This window comes from Marmota flaviventris, chromosome 2, assembly GCF_047511675.1.
Source record: "Marmota flaviventris isolate mMarFla1 chromosome 2, mMarFla1.hap1, whole genome shotgun sequence".
Taxonomy (NCBI): Eukaryota; Metazoa; Chordata; class Mammalia; order Rodentia; family Sciuridae; genus Marmota; species Marmota flaviventris.
The window spans coordinates 174659828-174683120 of NC_092499.1; the positions used below are offsets into that span (position 1 = coordinate 174659828).

General features: G+C 49.3%; 1 non-coding gene and 1 pseudogene across 1 annotated transcript; both read right to left on the bottom strand.

The window, feature by feature from the left end:
- Positions 1–9989: 9989 nt before the first annotated feature.
- LOC114081129 (small nucleolar RNA U3) lies at positions 9990–10196 on the bottom strand. The gene has a single exon (XR_003580731.1). It is a non-coding gene; the product is annotated as a small nucleolar RNA U3 (small nucleolar RNA).
- An 8846-nt stretch (positions 10197–19042) lies between these two features.
- Positions 19043–19240, bottom strand: LOC114081121 (small nucleolar RNA U3; annotated as a pseudogene).
- Between the last annotated feature and the right edge of the window lie 4053 nt (positions 19241–23293).

The window sequence follows — 23293 nt, forward strand, 5'->3', positions numbered from 1 at the left end:
ACCCAGGTAGAGTTTGGGGTCTTTAATGGGGTCTGGTGTGGGAGGCAAGTCTTAGAATGATGACCCTGGCAGGCCTGGCTGATGGAAACTGGGATGTCCTGGCCAATCCCAGGGCTTGTGCCCCTCAATCATTCCTGCTGAGCCTTTGTTTGGGGAAGTATCTTCTATTTTTGTGCCTAGTGTAGTAATATTGAATTTTCAAGAACTATGCTGTGGGCTGGTCCCAAGGTTGCTATTCCATACGTGGATTCTGCTGTGCCCCTTGTTTTGCATGGTAGATTTTTGGACCTGAGCGAAAAGATTCCTGTAAGTCATGAGACCCCCTGGTCTCCCACAAGATCAGTGTTGGGATCTATGGGAGACCATCCAAGACAGAACCTGAGCCAGTTATATTCTAGGCCACCTGTGTTCAATCCTCAGTGTGTGTGTGTGTGTGTGTGTGTGTGTGTGTGTGTATATATATATATACATATATACAATGACATTGATAATATACTATGCTTAATAAACTGCACAATGGCACAAGCACTCTTTTCAAGCTTTTGCTTATTAAATATTCAGTGTCCACAACAACACTGTGCAGTGGCTACTGCTCTGCCTTACTTACACTGGAGGAAAATGAGACATAGAGATCAGTGACCTGCGCAACCAGGAAGCTCCAAGCAGTATAGTCCAGGCCTGCCCCTGGCCACTGGTCTCTAGTACCCCTAGTATGAACTGCCCATGACTTCTTTTTGTAGGCTTTTTAATCCCTACAAGGTCATTTCTTTCTTTATTTTATTTTATTTTTAAATTTTTTTCTACGTGGTTGTACATGATAGTGGAATGCATTTCAATTTATCATACACAAATGGAGCGCAACATTTCAGTTCTCTGGTTGTACGTGGTGTAGAGATGCACCTACAAGGTCATTTCTGAAAGGTTTGTTGTCAGGCCCTCAGTGTGGCAGCCTCCCTCCTTGTTTACCCCATTTCTCAATGTCCTTGGTAGGGTGACTCCACGTATCCCCTGGAGTTTCCTTAAAGTGCCCTCATGCCTGGAGATGAGCAGAGCACCTGCAGAGGCTGGGCGAACTGGGGAGTGTGCACAGCCTGAGAGGCACGGATTCCCAGCCTGGGTGGGACCAGAGTGGCACTCCAGTGGCCTGGGGAAGGGGGCTGCAGCCCTTTAGACCTGCCAGCCTGAGGTCAGGGACACAGCAGCTTTCCTGGGCTAGGTCCATTTGTTGTTCCTTCTCTTCCCACCCCAGGCCCAGAGCTCTCAAGGACCCCACTCCCACTCTGGCCTGACATGGCACTTGCTTAGGGTCCAGGAGGTGGTAACAGTTGAGGCAGGTGTCTGTCATGTCCCGTGGGGTTGTCCCTGCACCTGTTAACCTTACTGTGCCTGCAGTTCTTGTACTCCATAGTAGCTCCGAACCCAGGTTTCTTACTGGGAGAGCTGTAGTGGAGGACATGCCACGAAGTTGTCCCCAAGGCCCTCAGTTTCAGGGCCTGAGTCCCTTGTCCCTGACCCGTAGTGGTGTGGGTGTGGTGGGAGTATTCTTAGCTTCCTCCTGAATCTGCCGATCCCTTTGGAACATTCCCTTATGCTTCTGGGACCTTCCTTTGACTCCATGACAGTGGCTACCTTGCCCACGAGGCTGCTGACAGGGATTTCTTTTCTAAAGACTTTGCACTGGCCACACTAGGTGTGTCTTTCCTGGTCACTTATCCTACTTCAGGGTTAACTGGATGGGACCCCACAAACATGGCTGTCCCCTGCATCATCACTCCTGGGCTGGAGCCTGACTCTACTCCTAACACACCAGCCCCTTAGATCCTTCTGTCCCCACTCTAGGGGCTGTGTCTGGTGCAAGTGTTGTTTTGACCCCCAGCCTCTCCTGGCAGCCAGAATGCTTGGAAATGATTTCCAGGTGACACTCAGTCTGTGCTTCTCTTTGAATTCAGAGTCACTGTTGCAACAGTTTCTGTCACATTGTGGCCAATGACATTGCAGTGGCCTGTACATTTTCTCTCCTAATGTCTGCACAAACAGACCCTTGTGTGTCCCCGGATGCCTGAATCACTGCAGATGGTTTGGGACCTAGTGGCTGTGGGAGCCTTCAAAAGGGTTCATAAAGTTCTAGCCCGGTCATGCTAAGGCAGTGGGATAGTTTATTGAGACACCAAGAAAGACACTCAGAGACAGGTTGTGATGTATAGGTTGTGGAAAATTGCTTTTGTGCTTAAAAAAAGGAAAAGGGAACTGCTTTGGACAAAGGTCTGTTGGTGACATGCCAGGCAGGCAGCATCCTGGACTTTCACAGTGCATTGCCCAGGGATGGTGGCCTGGAAGACCACAGTGCTGCATTCCACACCCGGCAGGGAGAGGACTATAGGTTAGGTCTGAAGCAGTGACAGCGTAACTTACATTGTCCCATCATAGGGCCAGCATCTTAAGCAGCTTGGTGAATGTCCCAGAAAACAGTTTCTACAGATAGCACTAGTTTGCTGTAGTTTCGTGTGTGTGTGTGTGTGTGTGTGTGTGTGTGTGTGTGAGAGAGAGAGAGAGAGAGAGAGAGAGAGAGAGAAGGAGGGAGGGATAATACCTATATGGACATTCAGGTCGGGCCTGCTTCCAGTGTTCCATTGACTTGCCTAGGTTATTGGGAACAGAAAGGGGTGGTTCAGGGACATGGTGTTTTACTGTCCTCCTTTGTTTTAAGAATGATATAGGTGGTCACCAAATCTCCAGTGAGGCAACACTTCAGGACTTCAATAGGCAGCCTGCCAAGGCAGCAGTACACAGCCAACGTGGCGGTGTGCACACAGTGCCCCACCCAGGTGCCAGGATGCCCGACAGACACCATGCTGCCTACCTTCTTCCTTGGTCTGCTGGCCTTCTCCTCCTCTTTTGCCCAAAAGGTGGCAGGAGGGCCATGTCTGATATGAAACTGAAGCAGGCATCACTGTAGTTCATCTTAGGGCTGCTGTTAATGAATGGTATCTAAAGACTGGCAGGGTCTAGGAAAGAGGGAATTCTTAGGAGAAGCCAGTCTGGAGGGGAGAGGCTGGGTAGAGGAGGTATGTCTGGGCAGAAGGGCCTCAGAGAGGGTTAGAAAGGATCAGGATGTTGGGTAGCTTGGGAGGGTCAGAAGAGGCTGCCAGACACTGACCCCACCCAGACAGGGGATGCAAGAAAATAAGAGATGCTTCCTCAATAACTGGGCTTGGGGCTGGATCAGGAAAAATGCAGTGGGGGAAGCTCTGGGCCTGTGGGGTCCTTTCATCCAGACAAACTGGAAGATCGAAGACTCTGTTCCACCTGCAATTCCAGGCCTTCCCTGCCCAACACCAGCTTCTCCCAGCCACAGGTAGCTGATCCCACACACAGATGGCCATTGATTTGAGCTGGACTGAGAAGGATCACTCAAGCACCTATAAGGAAGTTCTGCTGGGTACCTAGCCCAATTCTTTTGTGCTGTGTGTCCAGCTGATTCCTTTAATTCCAGCTGTGGCAGAGCTGAAGGTAATCTGATCACCATGCTCAATTCTGCCCAAGCCACAGGGGGCTCCATTGGAGATATAGAATAAGTTAGACTATGCATGTGGGCAACCCCACAGCCCCCCTACTGGGTGCTTCGCTGTTTCAAAGTTCTGAGGTACCAGTTTGCCTATTCTCCCTGAGGTTCCGGACCCTGGAAGCTACCTGGGGGACTCTAGTAGGATGAGCATTAGATCATAGACCCAAGTGAGGCCCACTAGGTTGGTGGTGGGTTACAAGGGCAAGGCCAGACTTGGGAGGAGGGACCTGTGTGTGCTCTGCATGGCTCAGGGACCCTCTGGAGGGGGATAGGATCAAGTTGGAGTAATGGGGCAGGGGAAGTTCTGGATTGGGGGTTGCAGTTCACAGAGAGGTGCACACTAGTGATGGCCCCACAGTTGGAAAGGAAAGTCCCCTTCCCTCTACAGGAGGCTAGGGATCAAGTCTGAGTAATGGGACAGGAGAAGTGGAGGAATAGGTGTCGTGTGGGCAGATGACAGAGGGGTGCACACCAGTGATGGCCCAGAGTTGAAGGGGAAGGTCCCCCTGCTGTAACCCAGGGGAGACTTGTCCCACATCTGGAAGTGAGGATGCTGACAGCTATTCCTGAGAGCTGATCATCAAGTCACTGAAAACCAGCTTAGTCCATTTTACCTTTGCCCTTGACCACTGTCCAGATTTGCCTGGCTCAAGGACCTGCACCCCTGAGCCCTGAACCCCAGCATGTGCCCCTTGCACTTGCCCGACCTCAAGCCCCCACTTTCCCCACCACCTCTCTCCTCCAGCTCAACTGTTTCCATCCCCTCATGGGTTTTCTGTGACCCCAAGGATGGGGTGTTGCATGGGGCCCAACATCTGCTGGTCTGATGGGTTAGGCTGCTTCGTGCACACCATCCAGATGTTGCACTGCTTGGATAAGAACTTTCTGAGGTCGCCCTGTCAGTCCGATCTGAAGATTTTCGGAGTGGGGACACTCTGATGCCCTGGGCCAGTGTTGCAACTAAGGTGTGCATTTAGGTCGGGCTTGCAGGACAGGTTCCCACAGGGGACACAGAGATTGAGGCCCCAGAACTGTGCTCAATCCCAGAGCGCCCACACTCATGAGTTCCTTTGCTCAGAGAGCTGTGTGAGTGACACTGGGTACATGACATCTTTGACAAGTTGCAGGAGCCAATGACTGGACAATGCCGCACATCTGCACCTGCCCACAGATACCTGCTATTCTGGCTGCTGCAGCTTGTGGGGCACCTGAGTCTCCTGAGCTCACAAAGTCTGTCACCTACTGAGCCACCCCCCACCTGCCACCCCCACACTCTGGAGTGGGACCCTGAAGCATGGAAAATAAACCTTTGTAAATGCAACCTAGTGTCTGTCTAGGTCTCTGGGGGAGGGCCAAGGAACTTGCATGATGCATGGACCACTGAGCCTGCCACGGCAGTTTCAGTACCCAAAGTGCTGGGCAAATCCACCCCAGACAAGGGGGAAGTGGTATTGGGGATAGAAGAGTCATATATATAAGCCAAAGACAGTGTCAGTTGGGCCAGGGGGAGGGGAAAGAGCAGAGGCTTTTGGTGGCCCTCTAGAGAATGGGTTAGGGTAACGAAATTCTTCCCCAGAGAGAAAGAAGTAATGATGGGGAGAATAAAGAGAGAGGAGACAGGGATGCCAGAAGGAAGGAGAGACATCTAGAGGCATGAAAAATGACGGCGAAGCCTTTACTTTAGCACATGAGGAAAATTCACTGTTTTAGGTGTAGAGGTCTGTGAGTTTTGATAAAGATATCCAGGGTCTAGCAAATGCTAGGCAAGAACTCTAACACCAAGCTACACCTTCTGGTCTTTCTTTAAAAAAGTTTTTTAAGAAATAATTTGTTTTTTAGATATTGGTGGACACAGTATCTTTATTTTATTTCTATGTGGTGCTGAGGATCCAACCCAGTGCATCACGCAAGCTGGGCGAGCACTCTACCACTGAGCCACAACCCCAGTCCCCCCCACCCCCAATTTTTTTTTTTTTTTTGAGACAGGATTTCACTACTTTGCCTAGTCTGGTTTTAAATTAATGCATTCAATGCTTCTGCCTCAACCTCCTGGGCAGCTGGGACTGAAGGAAGAGGCTATTGCACCTAGCTTTCCTTGTTTTAGGGTATAATTTGCATCAGGTGAAATTTACGGATTTTGATGTAGAGTTCTGTGAGTTTTTTTTTTTTTTTTGTGGTGCTGGGGTTTGAACTCAGGGCCTTGTTCATGTGAGTCAAGCACTCTATCAACTAAGCTATATCCCCAGCCCAAGTTCTGGGAGTTTTGATAAACATATTCATTTTAATAATTTTCCAACCATAATCAAATGTAGACAATATCATCCTTCCCCAACTCCAAGCTCCTTGCTACAGCTTGTTCCCAAATGCCTATGTGCTACAGGATTAGTCCCAGGGTTGGCACTCTTGAGAGGGGGTGGAAACTTCAAGAGGTAGGGCCTGGTGACAGGTCTTCCTTTCATTGGGGTCTGCCCTTGAAGGGCTTATTAGGACCCAGCCCCTCCTCTTCCTCTCAATGGTTCTTGGCCATGAGGGAATGACTTTGCCCCTTCTCCTCCTCCCCACCTTGATGCCTTCCTGGTCACAGGCCCAAGACCTATTGGGCAACTGACCATGGACTGAAACCAGTGAAAAATGAGATCTGATAAACTTTCTCTCTTCGTAAGTTGGTGATCTGAGGAAATTTGTGACAGTAGCTGAAAGCTGACTGATACACTCCTGGTTTCTTTGACAGCTTTCCTTAAATACCCTGTGCGTATCACAGGCATTGCCATGGCCAATTTGAATAAGATCTCCTTTTCTCCACTTTCAGACACCTCTAGTTCCTTTCCATCACAAATCCTCCTGGTGCCCACCCCAGAATGGTTTGAGGAGAGAAACAACTTTCATAGCCCCAGTAGCCACCATGGTTAGTTTCTGAAAATGAAGTCCACACTGCTGGGACACTGGCAGTGTAGATGGTGCAGAGAAGAGGGGAGAATATGCAGGAGGGGTGGGGAGGAACATGGAGGGGCAGACAGTCTGTTGAAATCAGTTAACTGTTACTTATTCTCCGATAACCTGGTCTAAGGGTAATACGGGAGTCCTTTAAAGAAAGTTAAGAGATGGGGGGTTTAATCTGGATATTTGCAACATTTAGTTAGGAAAGCATCCTAGAACACCTTAACCTTTTCTAGCACCATTATCCGATTTCTTTAAGGTATCAGTGAGCTAGGAAGAGGGGTTGGTACACCTGATAAGTAACCATGGAAACAAGTGTGGCTTGCTTGTCATATAGCCCTAGGTCATATAGCAACTCCCTGGAGAGCTGAGACTGGTTCCCAGGGATTCTCCCTCTCCTTCCCTCTTGCGATAATGCATTGGAAATCCCCCCATGTGGCAAGCCCTCTATCAGTAGAGGGGCCATAGTACTGAACATAAGAGATGAAGACATTTCTTCCTTGGAAATTTTATTTTACAGGGACACGCACAAAAACAAACAAAAACAAAACTTGTAGTCTTTTAAACTTGCAAAATTGTAGTAGGTGCCATGTGATGTATTCATATAGAACCAAGTTAGAAAATCATAGTGGTGGGAGTGAGGGATGCTCTAGACAGGACAGTCATGAAATGATCCTTGTTTTTTTCCAGTACTGGCTACAATGGGTGTGTCTTTCCTGGTCACTTGTCCTGCAATAGGGCTAACTGGATGGGACCCTGCAAACCTGACTGTCCCTTCTATTACCACTCTTGGGCTGGAGCCTGACCCTGATCTGAACACAGCAGCCCTTAGATCCACTGCCCTTATTTTAGGGTCTGTGTCAGGAAGAGGCCCTTTGACCCCCGGCCTCTTCTGGACAGCCATAATTCTTGGATATGACTCTAGGGGACACCCAGTCTGTCCCTGTCCCCCTGCATCCAGAGTCACAATCAGAGCAGTTCCTTTCACACTGTGGCCAGTGACATTACAGTGACCTGTGCCCTCCTCTACCATCTTCTGCACAGACAAACCAGCATGTGTCCCCAGACACCTGAATTATTGCAGAAGGTCTGGGACCAGGTGGCTGTGGGAGCCTTCTGGAGAAAGATTTGTGATGATGATCCAGTCCAGTTGTGCTAGGACAGTGGGATAGTTTGCTGATATTCTAGGGAACACACCCTGAGACGGAGTGTGATGCACAGGATGTTGGAACCTCTTTCAGGAAAGGTCCCTTGGCGACAGGCAAGACTCATAGCACCTCTGTATTTCATAGTGGATTGTCCAGTGATAGCGGCCTCGAAGAGCACAGTGCAGGATTCCACACCAGGCAGGGAGAGGGGGTTATAGGTTAGGTCAGAAGCAGTGACATCATAGCATACTTTGCCCCATCATAGGGCCTACATCCCAAGCAGCTTTGTGAATGTCTGACAAGCAATTTGTACAGATAACACCATTTTTCTATAGTTTCCAGTGCTAGAGAAAGATGTGTGTGTGTGTGTGTGTGTGTGTGTGTGTGTGTGGTGTGTATGGAGAGAAAGAGAGAGAGAGGGAGAGAGAGAGAGAGAGAGAGAGAGAGAGAGAGAGAGAGAGAGAGAGAGAAATGATGCTCTTCATGATAATACCTATATGGACATTCAGGTTGGGCCTGCTTCCAGTGTTCCGTTGACTTGCCTAGGTTATTGGGAACAGAAAGGGGTGGTTCTGGTACATAGTGTTTTACTGCCCTTCTTTTTTTTTTGCTTTTTAAGGATGACACAGGTGGATACCAAATCTCCTCTGAGGAAACATGTGATCGCATAAATAGTGACCAGCCAGCACAGCAGCGCTGTGCCCAGTGCCCTACCAAGAGTGACAGGATGCCCAACACAATGCTGCCCGCCTTCTTCCTTGGCCTTCTGGCCTTCACCTCCCATTGCTACATCCAGAACTGCCCAAAGTGTGGCAATATGGCCATGAATGAGAATGCAGAGGAGTCAGGTATCATCATGGCCCATCTTGGGCCTGCAGGTAGTGGGTAGTGCCCAAGAACTGGCAGGGACTAGGAAAGAGCATACGTAGGGTACGTGAGCTGAGTGTCCCACTTCAGGGGGCTTATGTTTAGGTGGAGGAGAGAGGTGGGAAACAGTGAACATGTTCCAGAGGGCTAAAGCTATTGTGTGGATGCTGAGGGTCACCAAAGCCTCCTGTTTTAAAAGACTAGGTACTTAGGATGGTGTTATTAGGATGTGATTCAATCTTAAAGAGGTGGCGCCTAGTGGCAGGACTTGTGGTTTTTGGGAGCATGTCCTTGAAGGGGACAGTGGAAACCTGGCCAATCCTTGTTCCTAGCCAAAGGTGAGTGGTTTTGCTCCACGTTGTGATTCTGCCAGTATATGCTGCCTCGCCATGGACCATAAGCAACAAGGCCAACCGGTGATGGCCTGGAACCCGTGAAACCATTGCCAAATCAAACTTAAATCTTTATAAGTTAATGCCTCAGGTATTTTGCTATGATAGGAAAACCTAACAAAAGAGTTTAGAAACAAAGCTAAATAATAATATATTTTAGTAGCAAGAAACACATTATGTTAGAGGAGTTGGGGTATGGCTCAGTGGTTGAGCAGGTGTTCAGCATGTGCAAGGTGTGGGCTTGATCCCTAGTATGACCTTCCCCCAAAAGAAAAGAAACGGCTTTTGTAGATTAGTAAGAGCCATAGAGAACAAGAGAGGTGCCTGTTCTTACATTTCTAAGGGTTGTTGGTGTCAACTTCCTCCTGGCCATGATCTCAGAGCCCTGGGCAATGGTGAGGAGAGATGCCACATGCATCAAGGCAGGAGCAGTGGGTTTTTTGCAGTGCTGGGGATCCACTCCAGGGCCCCCAACCTGCTGGGCAAGGACTCTACCATTGAACTGAATCTTCAGAACTTTCATTTTTCTTTGAGTCTGGGTCTTGCTAAGTTGCCAAGGCTGGCCTGGAAGTTGAGATCCTCCTGCCTCAGCCATCGAGGAGCTGGATGACAGGTAGCACCAGGGTGCTGACTCTTTGCTTAATCATGGTGGGATCCACCTCAGTTCCATAGCTGTCTGACTCAGGACCAGCATGTTCCTCAAATGTTTCCATCGCACACGAGGTGCCCTCTTGTGCTCCTATAATTTTGGTCCCTGCTGTTCACCTCTTCGCAGTTACAGACCATTCCTGTGTCTTCATGGTGGAGAGTCCTCGGGTGAGACAAATGGAAAAGGGGGAAGAGAGAAAGCTGTGCTGCTGCTAGAAGCAGAGTCCATCTGAAAATGAGGTCCAGCCCCTGGGACACTGGCAGGGCCACTAGATGGTGCACATAAGAGGAGAGAAAGACACAGGAGGGTGGGGAGGGGCAGAGGGTCTGCTGAAATGAATGTTTCAAATGAACTGTTGTTACCTGTTCTCACACAACCTAGACTAAAGTGGAGGGGAGTACTTTAAAAAAAGTTAAGAGACTTGGGGTTTAATCTGGAGATTTGCATTTCTCCCTTGTCACCCCTCTAAAGGGAAGAACAGTCATCAATGGTAAAAGGCAGTTTCAGTAAAGCAACACCAAGAGATGTCCCTCAGGAGGGAACTCTGGGCCTCTTCCCCGTGATTTCCAGCACTCTTCAAGATCAGAGAAACTTCTCCAGGAATGAACTCTAGAAATGATCCCTGCAGGCATAATCTTAGAACTGGTTCCTCTCCCTAGGGCCCATTTAAGCCAGTTAAGAGGATCCTGGGCAGAGACGAGGGGAACAGAGCCTTCTGAGACAAGGAAATGGTAGGATCCAAAGCAGGACTGGCAAGAAGCAGATAGAGTTGTGATGCATGTGAGAGGTAGGACTGACAAGGGTGAGGGAAGAGAAGGAGCAGGGTGAGTAGGGTGAGGGTCAGGTGTGGGAGGAGCAGCTGGTGGGATGGTGGTTGATGGCAGAGTTGGGGAAGCTTGGGAGATGCAGGGGGCAGCAGAGAATCCAGAGTCCAGTTTGACTATGTTAAGTCTCAGAGGCCCAGTGGATATCCACAGGGAGGTGTCATTGGGGAGGTGTAACTTCAGGAAAGGACACTGGGAAGGTGTCCAGTATGAGGGAAGAAAAGCCAGGTAAATGTAATATCACTGGAGTCAAAGGAAGTGTGCATCAAGGAAAGGACCAAGGCAACCATGTTGAATGCTGCTCACGGAGTATTGTCAATGAGGATTTGGTCTTGCCTACCAAGTCTGGCAACAAATTTATGACCTTGATAACAGGAGTTTTAGTGTGCTGGTCTGGGCAGAAGCCTGAGTGGAGGAAGTTGAAGAATGAAAATTGGCTTGTGGATAAACATGGTAAATGAACCAAAAAATCAAGTTGATCACTAACTCCAGGAAACACATAAAGCTGTTCTGAGATTGAAGCATCATCATATAAACCAAATGGCTTACCTCAGAAGGGTGTGATATCAACCAAAATGGTATTACTGCTCTAATCTTTATGACACCATTGTATGAAGGTGACAGTGGATGGAGGGTACATGTGATGGGGAAGGGTTAAAGACTAAGTCTTCCCTTTTTAAAAGATGTATGACTCAACATGAGGAGTTGAGGCATAGGGAATATAAAGTTACAGAAAGTGTGGAAAAGTCCTTTTCTGAAGGCATAATTACAAGGGAAGTGTAGTAGGAATGTGGGTTGTCTGGGGTCCGTGAGATGCTATATTTGAAATGTAGCCAGTCAACACAGTGAAGAGACTTTCCCCAACCACTAAAGGCTCTGTCACAGTATTTGACTAAGTTCCTAGAGTTGGAGTAGGTGGTGCTCAGGTCTAGGAGGTATGTGTGTACCTTTGAGCCTTACAGGGCCTGGAGATCTTGCTCCTCCGAGTAGCTTCCCAAGACCAATGTTCCTGGCTATGAGGGCTAAGATGGGGGACATGCCACAAATTGTTTCCAAAATGCTCCCAGTCTCAGGGCCTGAGTCCCTGAATCGTGCCCTGTGGTGGTGTGTGGGTGGTAGGAGCATCCTCAGCTTCTCCTTGAAGTCTGCCATGTCCCTCCATATCTGTCCCCTTGGGAACAATCCCCTGGGCTTCTGTGGCCTTCTTTTGACTCCATGACAGTGGCTACCTTGCCCATGAGGCTGCTGGCATGAACTCTCTTTTCAAAACCTTTGAATTGGCCATACTAGGGGTGTCTTTCCTGGTCACTTGTCCTGCAACAGTGCTAACTGAATGGAACCCCACAACCCAGGCTGTCCCCTGCATCACCAGTCCTAGCCTGGAGGCCCACTCTGCTCCTAACAAACACACCAGCTCCTTAAATCCTCCTGTCCTCACTCTAGGGGCTTTGTCAGACGCAAGAGGCCATTTGAACCCCACCCTCTTCTGAATAGCAAGAGTGCTTGGAGGTGGTCTTTAAGTGAACTCTGGTCTTCTGTCCAAATTCAGAGTCACAATCACGGCAGTTTCTGTGGCCAATGACATTCCAGTGGTCTGCACCCCATCCTCTACCATCTTCTGCACAGATAAACCAATGTGTGTCTCCACACACCTGAATCAATGCAGATGGTTTGGGACCTAGTGGCTATGATAGGCTTCCAGAAAGGTTTTTGTAATGTCCAGTTGTGGTATGGTGGTGGTATAATTTGGTGAGATCCCAAGGAAGACACCCTGAGATGGATTGTGATACACAGGTTGTTGAAAACTGCTTTCAGAGAAATTCTCAAGGTGACAGGCATGGCTGTCCCTTGTATCACCGCTTCCACGGTGGAGCCTGACTCTTCTCTGAACACAGCAGCCCCTTCATTCTTCTGCCCCCACTCTAGGGCTCTGATAGGTGGAAAGGGCTCTTTGACCCTCAGCCTCTTCTGAACAGCCAGAGTGCTCAAAGATGATCTCCAGGTGACACCCTGCCTGTCCCTCTTCCCAAATCTGAGTCATAACTACAGCAGTTTGTATCACAGTGTGGTCAATAAAATTCTGGTCACCTGAGCCCTTCCTTTTCCATATTCTGCACAGACAGACGGAAGTGTGCGCTCAGATGCCTCAGACACTGCAGATGGCTTGGGGCCTGGTGGCTGTGCAAGCCTTGGAGAAAGGAGCTGGTTATGTCCCAGCCAGTTGTGCTGGGGCAGTGGATACTTTTCTAAGACCCCAGGAACATGCCCTGAGATGGAGTGTGATGCACAGGATGTTGGAAACCTGTTTCAGGAGAGGTCCCTTGGCGACAGGCAAGACTCATAACACCTCTGTCTTTCACAGTGCATGGCCCAGTGATGGTGGCCTGGAAGAGCACAGTGCTAGATTCCACACCAGACAGGGAGAGGGGGTTATAGTTTAGGTTAGAAACAGTGACGTTGTAGCTTATGTTGTCACATCATAGAGCCAGCATCCCAAGCAGCTTCATGAATGTCCAAGAAAGCAGTTTCTACAGGTAGCACTTGTTTGCTATAGTTACTGAGAGAGAGAGAGAGAGAGAGAGAGAGAGAATTCTTCAAGATAATACCTATACAGACATTCATGTCTGGGGCTGCTTTAAGTGTGCCATTGACTTGGCTAGCTCCTTGGGAACGGAAAGGGGCGTTTCAGGGACATGGTGTTTTACTGTCTTGCTCTTTTTCTTTTTTTTTCTTAGGATGACACAGGTGGCTGCCACATTGTCTCTGAGGGAACACCATCCCACATAAATAGATAAACCACCAAGGCAGCAGCACACAGCCCGTCCACGAGCACTGTTCCCTGGCCTCCCCGGGAGCAACAGGATGCCCAGCACTCTGCTGCCCGCCTGCTTCCTTGGCCTGCTGGCCTTCACCTCTGCGTGCTACATTCAGATGTGCCCAAGCGGGGGCAAAAAGATCATGATTGAGAATGGAGACGACCCAGGTACTACTGTGGACCATCTCAGTAGGCCAGCCATGATCAGTGCCTAAGGATGGACAGGGGCTAGGAAAGAGGGAGTCCTTGGGAGAAGCCAGTCTTGAGGGGTAGAAGGGGCTGCTGCACACTGATCCCATCCACATAGGGGATGCAAGAAATTGAGAGAGATGCTTTTCCAGTAACTGGGCTTGGGGTTGGATCAGGGAGAATGCAGTGGGGAGGCCTCTGCTGGACCTCTTGGGTCCTCTCATCTGGACTAGTTGGAGGATTGGCGGTTCTGTCCCACCTGCAATTCTAGGTCTTCTCCACCAAGCACCAGCTGCTCTCAGCCACAGATAACTGACCTCACGTTCAAATGGCTACTGATCTAAGCTGGCCTTAGAAGAAGGACCACTCAAGTATCTGTAAGGAGGTTCTGCTAGACACCTAGCCCAATTCTCTTTTGCCGTATGTCCAGCTGATTCTCCTTTTTTTTTTTTGTTTAAAAAATTTTTATAATTGTAGATGGACAGAAAGCCTTTCTTTTATTTATTTTTATGTGGTGCTGAGGATCGAACCCGGTGCCTCATGCATGCGAGGCAAGCGCCGTGCCACTGAGCTACAGCCCCAGCCCCAGCCCCAGCCAATTCCTTTTAATTCCAGCTATGACAGAGCTGAAGGAAATCTGATCAGTTCTGCCCAGGCCACAGGTGGCTCTATGTGGAGCTGTAGAATAAGGGAGACTGGGCAGGTGGGCAACCCTACAGCCTCCCTACTGTGTGTTGGCTTCTTTGAAGGTCTGAGGTACCAGGTTTTCATGTTCTCCCCAGAGTTCAGGGCCCTGAAAGCCATCTGGATGGCTACAGAAGGGTGAGCACTGGATCATGTATCCAAGTGAGACCTACCAGATTGGTGGTAGGTTGCAAAGGCAAAGCCAGAAATGGGAGAAAAGGTTTGTGTGTGCTCTGCATATGGTCAGGGGGCCCTCTGCAAGGGCCTAGGGATGAAATTTACACAATGGGGCAAAGGGAAGTTATGCAATAGGCATCTAATAGGCAGATGACAGAGGAGGGCATACCAGTGATGTCCCAGAGTTGGAGAGAAGGTCTCCTGCAGTATCCCATGGGAGACCTGTCCCACAAGTGAAGGTGAGGATGCTGAGGGCTGTTACTGAGAACTGGTCATCTGTCGCCTGAAAATGGAAGTGTTTTGTCCATTTTGCACCCACCCTTGACCTCTCTCCAGATCCGTCTCCCCCCCAGGACCTCAGTCCCATGATTATCACTTGCACTCTGGCACCCTGAAGCCCAGCATGTACTCCTTGCACCTGCCTGGCCTGGTGCATGCCCCTACTTTTCCCACCGCCTCCCTGATCCCACTCACCTGCATCCATCCCTGCAGTACCAGAGCCACAAGATAAGGTGCTGACTGAGAATTTTAATGAACTGCCAGGAGAAGACAATGAGGTTCAGGAGGAACATGGAAATGCTGCACTGCTTCCACAAGAAACTTCCAACGTGGCCAGGCAAGCACATCCTGAAGCTGTGCTGGAAGAAGAGCAGCAACAGCCCCCCAGGCTGAGGTTGAAACGCAGGTGAGCTACTGGGGAGGGTTGGCGGGGCGGGTGCCTGCAGGGGACACAGGGGTGGAGGTTCCGGAGCTCTGCACACCCCCAGGATGCCCACGCTGTTATGGTCCTTCCCACAGATAAGTGCACCAGTGACCCCACCCTGCGTGCCGCCCCGCCTTTGACCGAAGCAGGGGAGCCCGTGACAGGAGCAATGCCACCCAGCTGGAGGAGCACACCTGCTGCAGATAGCTGGGACACTGAGGCCCGCCCAGCCCAGAAGGCCAGTCAGGGTTTGAGCTGCCTTCAGCCGCCACTCTGAACATCTCTTCCCACCCCTGTCCCAAAGAAAATAAACCTTTATAGATGCACCTCAGTGTTCCTCTCAATCTCTCGGGTAGGGAGGGGAGACCGTACCAGGTGGAGCACAGACCACCGAACACTCCAGCCAGTTCATATACCAAACGTAATGGAGGCATTTTAATATATCTCAAATGAACACAGATTCTAAAGCCAGATGGGCTCCTTGGAAGGGGTGCTGCTCAATCCCGAGAACAGGAAAGGACAGGCACTCCCAAGACTCCCCTTTCCCAAAGTGCTTGACAACCAGCAGCTAGGAATGAGGTCAGCAGGTGACCTAAGGGCACAGAGCAACCTGGCCCAGGGTCACACCCTTCCTGGGGACCACACCCAGTGGCTGGTCCATTTGGGCCCAAATGTAAGACACCTCTGCACTGAAGGAGCATTTCAGCTCCCTGTGGGGTCAGCTGAGGTCTGTAAGGCAGTGGCCCATCTGCCTATACCTCTCCCTGCCCCTCCCCATGCCCACTGCTGCAGACACTCTGTCTCTAAAGTCCCTCTCAGGCTGCTCCCTGGGGCACCCACATGCAGTAATGAGGAAGAGATAAGAGCCAGTGTCAGAGAGACCAGCCCCCTCTTCTCTTGGAGAGGAGAATGGGACAGACCTGGGCTCTCCTACCTTCCTGTCCCTCTCCTCAAGGAGGTTCTGAGGCCAACATGGTCAAGCAGGTGCCAGAGCCTTCTGTCCTGGAGTCACTGACCCTGAGTCATTAGTGTGAGCTCCAGCCCTGAGGAGCTGGCCAGGCTGACCTGGGTTGCACATGCAGGTCATTAGCCTTCCTGGCTTAGAAAGCCAAGGGCTTGAGCCCAGCAATGGCCCCAGAGAGGCCTCCCACATACCCTGTGGCCACAGTGACCTCATTCAAGCTGACCTGTGCACATAAATTACCATAGTATAATGTCCCAGTGTGACTGACCTAATTCCTCTGTTCACCACTTCCCCATCTGCTGGTACGCCCCATTACAGATGCTCAGAAACACCAGTGTCCAAAGCAGACAGAAATCCTGTCCTCAGGCTGGGGGTGCAGCTCAGTGCTGCAGTGCTTGCCTGGCATGCAGGAGTCTCTGGGCTCATGCTCCAGGAGGTGGGCCTAGGGTAGGTGGGGAGGGCCTCCTGCCTTCATGGGGCTTATATTCAGATAGAGGAGGGGAGGTGGGAACCGTGAACATGTTCCAGAGGGCTGTGCTACAGTGTAGATATTGAGTGTCCCCAAGCCCTCTGTGCTAAAGCCTTGATCCACAGAGAGGTGTGTTTAGGATGTGCTTCAATCTTGAAGAGGTGCTGCCTAGTGGGAGGACATGTGGTTGTGGAGAGCATGTCCTTGAAGGGGACAATGGTACCCTGGCCTGTCCTTGCTCTGTCTTGTGCTTCCCAGCCATGAGATATGTGGTTTTGCTCCATTCTGTGATACCCTCAGTATATGCTGCCTCTTAGTGAACCCAGAAACAACAAGGCCAATTGATGATGATCTGGAACCTCTGAAACCATTGTCAAAATCAAAGATAAACCGTAGTAGATTTTAGAGGCAAAGGCACCTTGTGTTATAGGAACTGGGGTATGTATGGCTCAGTGGTTGAACAGGTTCTCAGCATGTATAAGGCTCTGGGATGGATCCCCAGCACAGCCCCTCAAAAAGAAAAAAAGAAAATTTTTGTACATTGGTAAGTGGTATGGAGATTGGAGAAAGGGCCTGTTCTCACATTTCTAAGGGTTGTTGGTGTCAACTTCCTCCTGGCCATGACCTCAGAGTCCTGGGCAATGGTGAGGAGAGATGCCACATGCATCAAGGCAGGAGCAGTGGGTTTTTTGCAGTGCTGGGGATCCACTCCAGGGCCCCCAACCTGCTGGGCAAGGGCTCTACCATTGAACTGAATCTTCAGAACTTTCATTTTTCTTTGAGTCTGGGTCTTGCTAAGTTGCCAAGGCTGGCCTGGAAGTTGAGATCCTCCTGCCTCAGCCTTCCAGGAGCTGGGTGACAGGTAGCGCCAGGGTGCTGACTCTTTGCTTAGTCATGGTGGGATCCACCTCAGTTCCACACCTGTCTGACTCAGGACCAGCATGTTCCTCAAATGTTTCCATCGCACACGAGGTGCCCTCTTGTGCTCCTATAATTTTGGTCCCTGCTGTTTACCTCTTCACAGTTACAGACCATTCCTGTGTCTTCATGGTGGAGAGTCCTCAGGTGAGACAAATGGAAAAGGGGGAAGAGAGAAAGCTGTGCTGCTGCTAGCAGCAGAGTCCATCTGAAAATGAGGCCCAGCCCCTAGATGGTGCACATGAGAGGAGAGAAAGACACAGGAGGGTGGGGAGGGGCAGATGGTCTGCTGAAATGAGTGAACTGTTGTTACCTGTTCTCACACAACCTAGACCAAAGTGTAGGGGAGTACTTTAAAGAAAGTTAAGAGATGGGGGTTTTAATCTGGAGATTTGAAACATTTAGTTAGGAAAGCATCTTAGAAAAACTTAAACTTTTATAGCAACATTATATGATTCCCTTAAGATGTCAGTGAGCTAGGAAGAGGGTTTGCACATCCAACTAGTAACCATAGAAATAAGTGTGACTTACCCTAGGTCACACAGCAACTCCCTGGAGAGCTGAGGAAGGTACCCAGGGCTTCCCTCCCTCCCTTCCTTCTTGCCACAATGCATTGGAAATCCTCCATGTGGCAAAACCTTACCAATAGAGGGGCCACAGTACTAAACATAAGAGATAGAGACATTTATTACTTAGGGCTTTCATTTTATAGGGACACACACACACACAGAGAGAGAGAGAGAGAGAGAGAGAGAGAGAGAGAGAGAGAGAAAGAAACTAAACTGTCAGCTATAGTAAGTTCCATGTGACATAATAATGTAGATCAAGATACAAAATCAGCCGGGCAGCAGTGGAGGGGACAGTGGAGGCTGGAGCTACAGTTGAAAGCACTGCATGTTGAGAGGGAACAGAACCTTCCTCCCAAGAGAGTGTTTTTGTATATAATGTATTTTTTTCACTTTTGGGGATTCTTTTTGTATAACTTCAATAAAGATTGTAAGCAAAGGTTGAGGCTTTGATGGATTGTTTCTTAAATATTTGCTGAATCCATGCCTTGGAGCACTCTAGGTTTTCTATTATAGTGGCCAAAGGTACTTTTTCTCCCCACTTCTGTATTGATCTCTGTTGGAAGTTCTAATGCCAACTCCTGTCTGATGTGGAAGTGACAAATTGTGATTATAGGCTTTTTTCCCCCCCATCGGTGCTTTATTTTTATCAAGTTACTCAACTAAACTCAGTTGTCTTGCAGACTTTGTGGTGCTGGGGGCTGTGGATGGGGGCTACAAAAACAAGACTTGGTGAAGATCTTGCTGTTTGGTGCTGAAAATGGATGATGGACTTTGTCAATCAGTCAGGCCTTTGTTGGTACCTGTCTTCAGTTTACCTCATCTCCATCTAGGGTTATATCCTATCCTGGAAAAAGAATTATGCAGAAGACTTGGGGGAGGAAAGTGATCCCTGTGGATCTATAGAGAACGGAGTTCTCTGGAAAAGGGGCTGTGACTGATGTAATGGACATGTGGTTGGAAAAATGTGTGTGTGTGGGGGAAAGGCTGGCTGGTTTTGATATTTACTGTATAGAAAGGTTGAAAAACATCTAAAGTTGGAATTGTTACACTGTCTGCAGTTTTGAATTTTCAAAATAAAGATGCGAATAAAAAAAAAGATACAAAATCATAGGGGTGGGAGTGAGGGATGTTCTAACCTGACATCCTCCACTCTTTTTATTTTAAGTGGGAAGCCCACAGACTGCATTGCCCCCACTCACACAAATGAGGGGAGAGAAGAACAGTCATCAACTGCAAAGGCAGTTGCAAGAGCTGCCTTCACCCTCAGGAGGGAAGTCTGGGCCCCTTCCTCATGGTTTCCAGTACTCTTCAAGATCAGAGAAACTTCTCTTGGAATGAACTCTAGAAATGATCCCCTAAGGCATAGTCTCAGGACACGTACCTCTTAATAGGATCCATATGAGCCAGTCAAGTTGATCTTGAGGAGGGGTGAGGGGAGCAGAGCCTTCTGGGACAAAGAAATGGCAGATTCTGCGATCCCAAAGCAGGAGTGGGAAGAAGCAGACAGAGTTGTGATGCACGTGAGAGGTAGGACTGACAAGGGTGAGGGAAGAGAAGGAGCAGGGTGTGTAGGGTGAGAGTCAGGTGTGGGAGGAGCAGCTGGTGGGATGGTGGTTGATGGCAGAGTTGGGGAAGCTTGGGAGATGCAGGGGGCAACAGAGAATCCAGAGTCCAGTTTGACTATGTTAAGTCTCAGAGGCCCATTGGGTATCCTTAGGGAGGTGTCATTGAGCAGTTGAGTGACTGCAAGTCTGACACTAGGGGGAGAGGCCCATGATGGAGATAAGGATTTGGAAGTCCTTAGCCTATAGAAAGTGTATAAAATTACATCAAAGAAGAAAAATGAAGGGATGGAGGACTTGTTCCTGGACGCTCCAACATTTAGAAATGGGAGGCAGAAAAGGACACTGGAAGAAGTATTTCAGTGGGAGGGAAGAAAAACCAAGAAAGTGTAATGTCACTGGAGCCACACAAAGTGTGTTTTAAGAAAAGGACCAGGACACCCATGTTGAATGCTGCTCAGGGAATATAGATAATGAGGACCTACATATGCCCAACAAGTTTGGCAATACAGAGGTAGGTTTTGACTTTACTAAAAGGAGTTTCAGTGGGATGGTCTGTGTTAGAGTCTGTAAACAAGTCAAAATAACACCTGGCATTTTGCCAGGGGAATGTTAAGCGTTCATAAACAAGTCTGGATGGTGCCTGGCAAAATGCCAGAGGGAGTGGTTTGAGAAGTAACAAAAGCGAGCCATTAAGTGTGGAGATTCCTGATTGGTTGACTGATGTATCTAGTTTATGCTAATTAGATAAGCTGTGTGGAATGTATAAATACTGCTCCTGTCCTGCAATAAACAGCTCCCACTCCTGCTGTATCAACGTACACAAGTTGTTCGTAACCACCACCCCCCCCCTCCCACCCCCCCCCACCCCCCCCCGGTTATTTTGCTGCAGCTGGACTGCGGCAGGTCTGGGCAGAAGCCTGAGTGGAAGGAGTTGAAGAACTAATTAGCTTCTGGATTAGAATGGCAGATAAAACACACATGAAAAACAAAGACAATACTAACTTCAGGTAACACAAATAGCTGTTTTGAGATTAAACACTCATTGTTTAAACCTGATAGCTTATTTCAGAAGGGTGTAATATCAAACAAACTGGTAATGTTGCTGTAACCTTCATGACATTATTGTATGAAGGAGACGGTAAATGGAGGGTATATGTGATGGGGAAGGGTTAAAGAGCTAAGTCTTCCCTTCTTAAAAGATGTTTGAATCAATATCAGGAGTTGAGGCACAGGCAATATACATTTTCAGAAAGTGTGGAAAAATTATTTTGGAAGGGATAATTACAAAGGAAGTGTGGAAGGAATGTGAGTTGTCTGGGGATCCATGTGACATGTGAGGTGCTGCATTTGAAATGGAAACAGTCAACAGTAAAGAGACTTTTCTGAGCCACCAAAAGCTCTGAATAGTGGGTATTTGGAGAAGAAGGCTCTCTGGTATCTGTGCCCAGGTGGAATTTGGGGTCTTCAAAGGGGTCTGGTGTGATAGGTCAGTCTTAGAATGATGACCCTGGCAGGTGTGGCTGATAGAGACAGGGACCTAGAGCTTGTGCCCCTCAATTATTCTGGCTCCAAGTGTTTTCAGATGGTAATTGGGACTGACATTGCAAAGAGGGTAAGGTGTGGGCAATGCACATTTTCTTGGCCTGTCTTACAATGCACAGAGTCTTGGACAGTGGCTTGCAACCCAGCCTGTTTCCAGACACAGGGGGACGAAAGGGTTTTCCTTGCCTGACTCAGGCAGCTGCTCTCTCTAGAAAATTTTCTTCAGCATTTAGGATTGACATGAATAATGCAACATTACCCTTAATAAACCGCACAATGGCACCAGCATTTTCCTCCAACTTTTGCATATTAAATATTCAGTGCCCACAACAACACTGTGCAGTGGCTGCTGCTCTTCCTTACTTACACTGGAAGAAAGTGAGGCACAGAGAGGTCAGTGGCTGAACAATCAAGAAGCTCCAAGCAGTACAGTCAGGGGTACCCTGACCACTGGTCTCCAGTGTCCCTCATATGAACTGCCCATGACTTCTTTTTGAAGGTTCTTTTGTCCCTACGAGTTCATTCCTGAATGGCTCATTGTCAGATCTGTTAGCACAATTGCAGCCATCTTCCTTTTCCCCAACCCCACTTTATGAACACTGTTCTTATTCCCAAGAAATAGAAAGTAGCCCGAGATAGAAACCTACCGGCCTGGAGATGTGCTGGTCTCTCCCTGTTCTCTCACTGAGAGACAGGAGACAACTTACTGGTCCCTGAGATGGGGACGTTCTAGTTTTCCTGTTCTCTCCTTGAGAAGATAAAGGGACATGCCGGTTTCCCTGTTCCCCCTTTGACAGATAGAAAAAGTGCCTGTCTTTGTTCCCCAAAACAAACTTGCCTTCCACAAGATCTGGGGATGCTTACTATGTCAGTCAGACTAAACTCGCCCCTACACGTGGCCATGATTCTAGCCTATAAAAGGGTAACACTCAAGGGCGAGTTGCTGCTGCTGTCCCTCCTTGCTGCTGCTGTCCCTCTCTTTGTGCAGAGCAGCCTCTTCAGGCTCCTGACAATAAACCCCCTTCTTATCCCAGGTTTGTGTGCAATCAGTCCTGTGCCACTTTTCTTTTAAGGTCCTCAGCGTGGCAGTCTCCCTCCTTGTCTGCCCCATCTCTCAATGTCCTTGGTAGGGTGACTCCACCTATCCCCTGGAGTTTCCTTAAAGCGCCCTCATGCCTGGAGAGGCAGCCAAGCACCTGCAGGGTCTGGGAGAACTGGAGAGTGTGCACAGCTTGTGAAGCATGGATTCCCAGCCTGGGTCCAGGACAAGAGTGGCACTCTGGTGGCCTGGGTGAGGGAGGCTGTGACCCTTTAGACCTGCCGGCCTGAGGTCAGGAACACAGCAGCTTTCCTGGGCTGGGTCCATTCACTGGAAACTCCTCCCACCCATGGCCCAGAGATCCCATGGACCGACTCCACCCTGGCCTGACATTGCATTTGCCTGGGGTCCAGGAGGGGGTTCAGGTGGCTGTCGGGACCCATGAATCTCTCCTTGCACCTGTGAACTTACTGGCCCTGGAGTTCTTGCACCTCCCAGTATCTCTCCATCCTATGTTTCTGACTGACAGTGCTGTGATGAAGGACATGCCACAAAATTGTCCCCAAGGCCCCCAGACTCAGGGCCTAAGTCCCTGAACCCTGCCTGCCATGTAGTGGCCTGGGAGAGGTGTAAGCAACTTCAGTTTCTCCTTGAAGTCAGCCACTACCCAAGCCCCTATGCTTCTGTGAGTTTCCTTTGACTCCATGACAGTGGCTACCTTGTCCATGAGGCTACAGACAGGGATTTCTTTTCCAAAGCCTTTGAACTGGCCACTGGTTACTTGTCCTGCTACAGGGCTAACTGGATGGGACCCCACAAGCCTGGGTGTTCCCTGCATCATCACTCCTGGATGGAGTCTGACGCTGCTTGTAACACAGCAGACCCTAGAATCCCTGCCTGTTCTAGGGGCTGTGTCAGGGGAAGAATCCTTGGACTCTCAGCAGCCTCGAGACAGCCACAATGTTCAGAGATGGTCTCCAGGTGACACCCAGTCTGTCCCTCTTCCCGAATTGGAGTCACAACTACAATTTTTTGTCACGCTGTGGTCAATGACACTTTGGTCACCTGAGGCTTTCTGTTTCCATATTTGTCACAGACAGACTCATGTGTGTCCCCAGATGCCTGAAACATTGCAGATGGCTTGAAACCTGGTAGCTGTGCAAGCCTTGGAGAAAGGAGCTGGTTATGTCCCAGCCAGTTGTGCTGGGGCAGTGGATACTCAGACCCCAAGGAACACGCCCTGAGATGGAGTGTGATGCACAGGATGTTGGAAACCT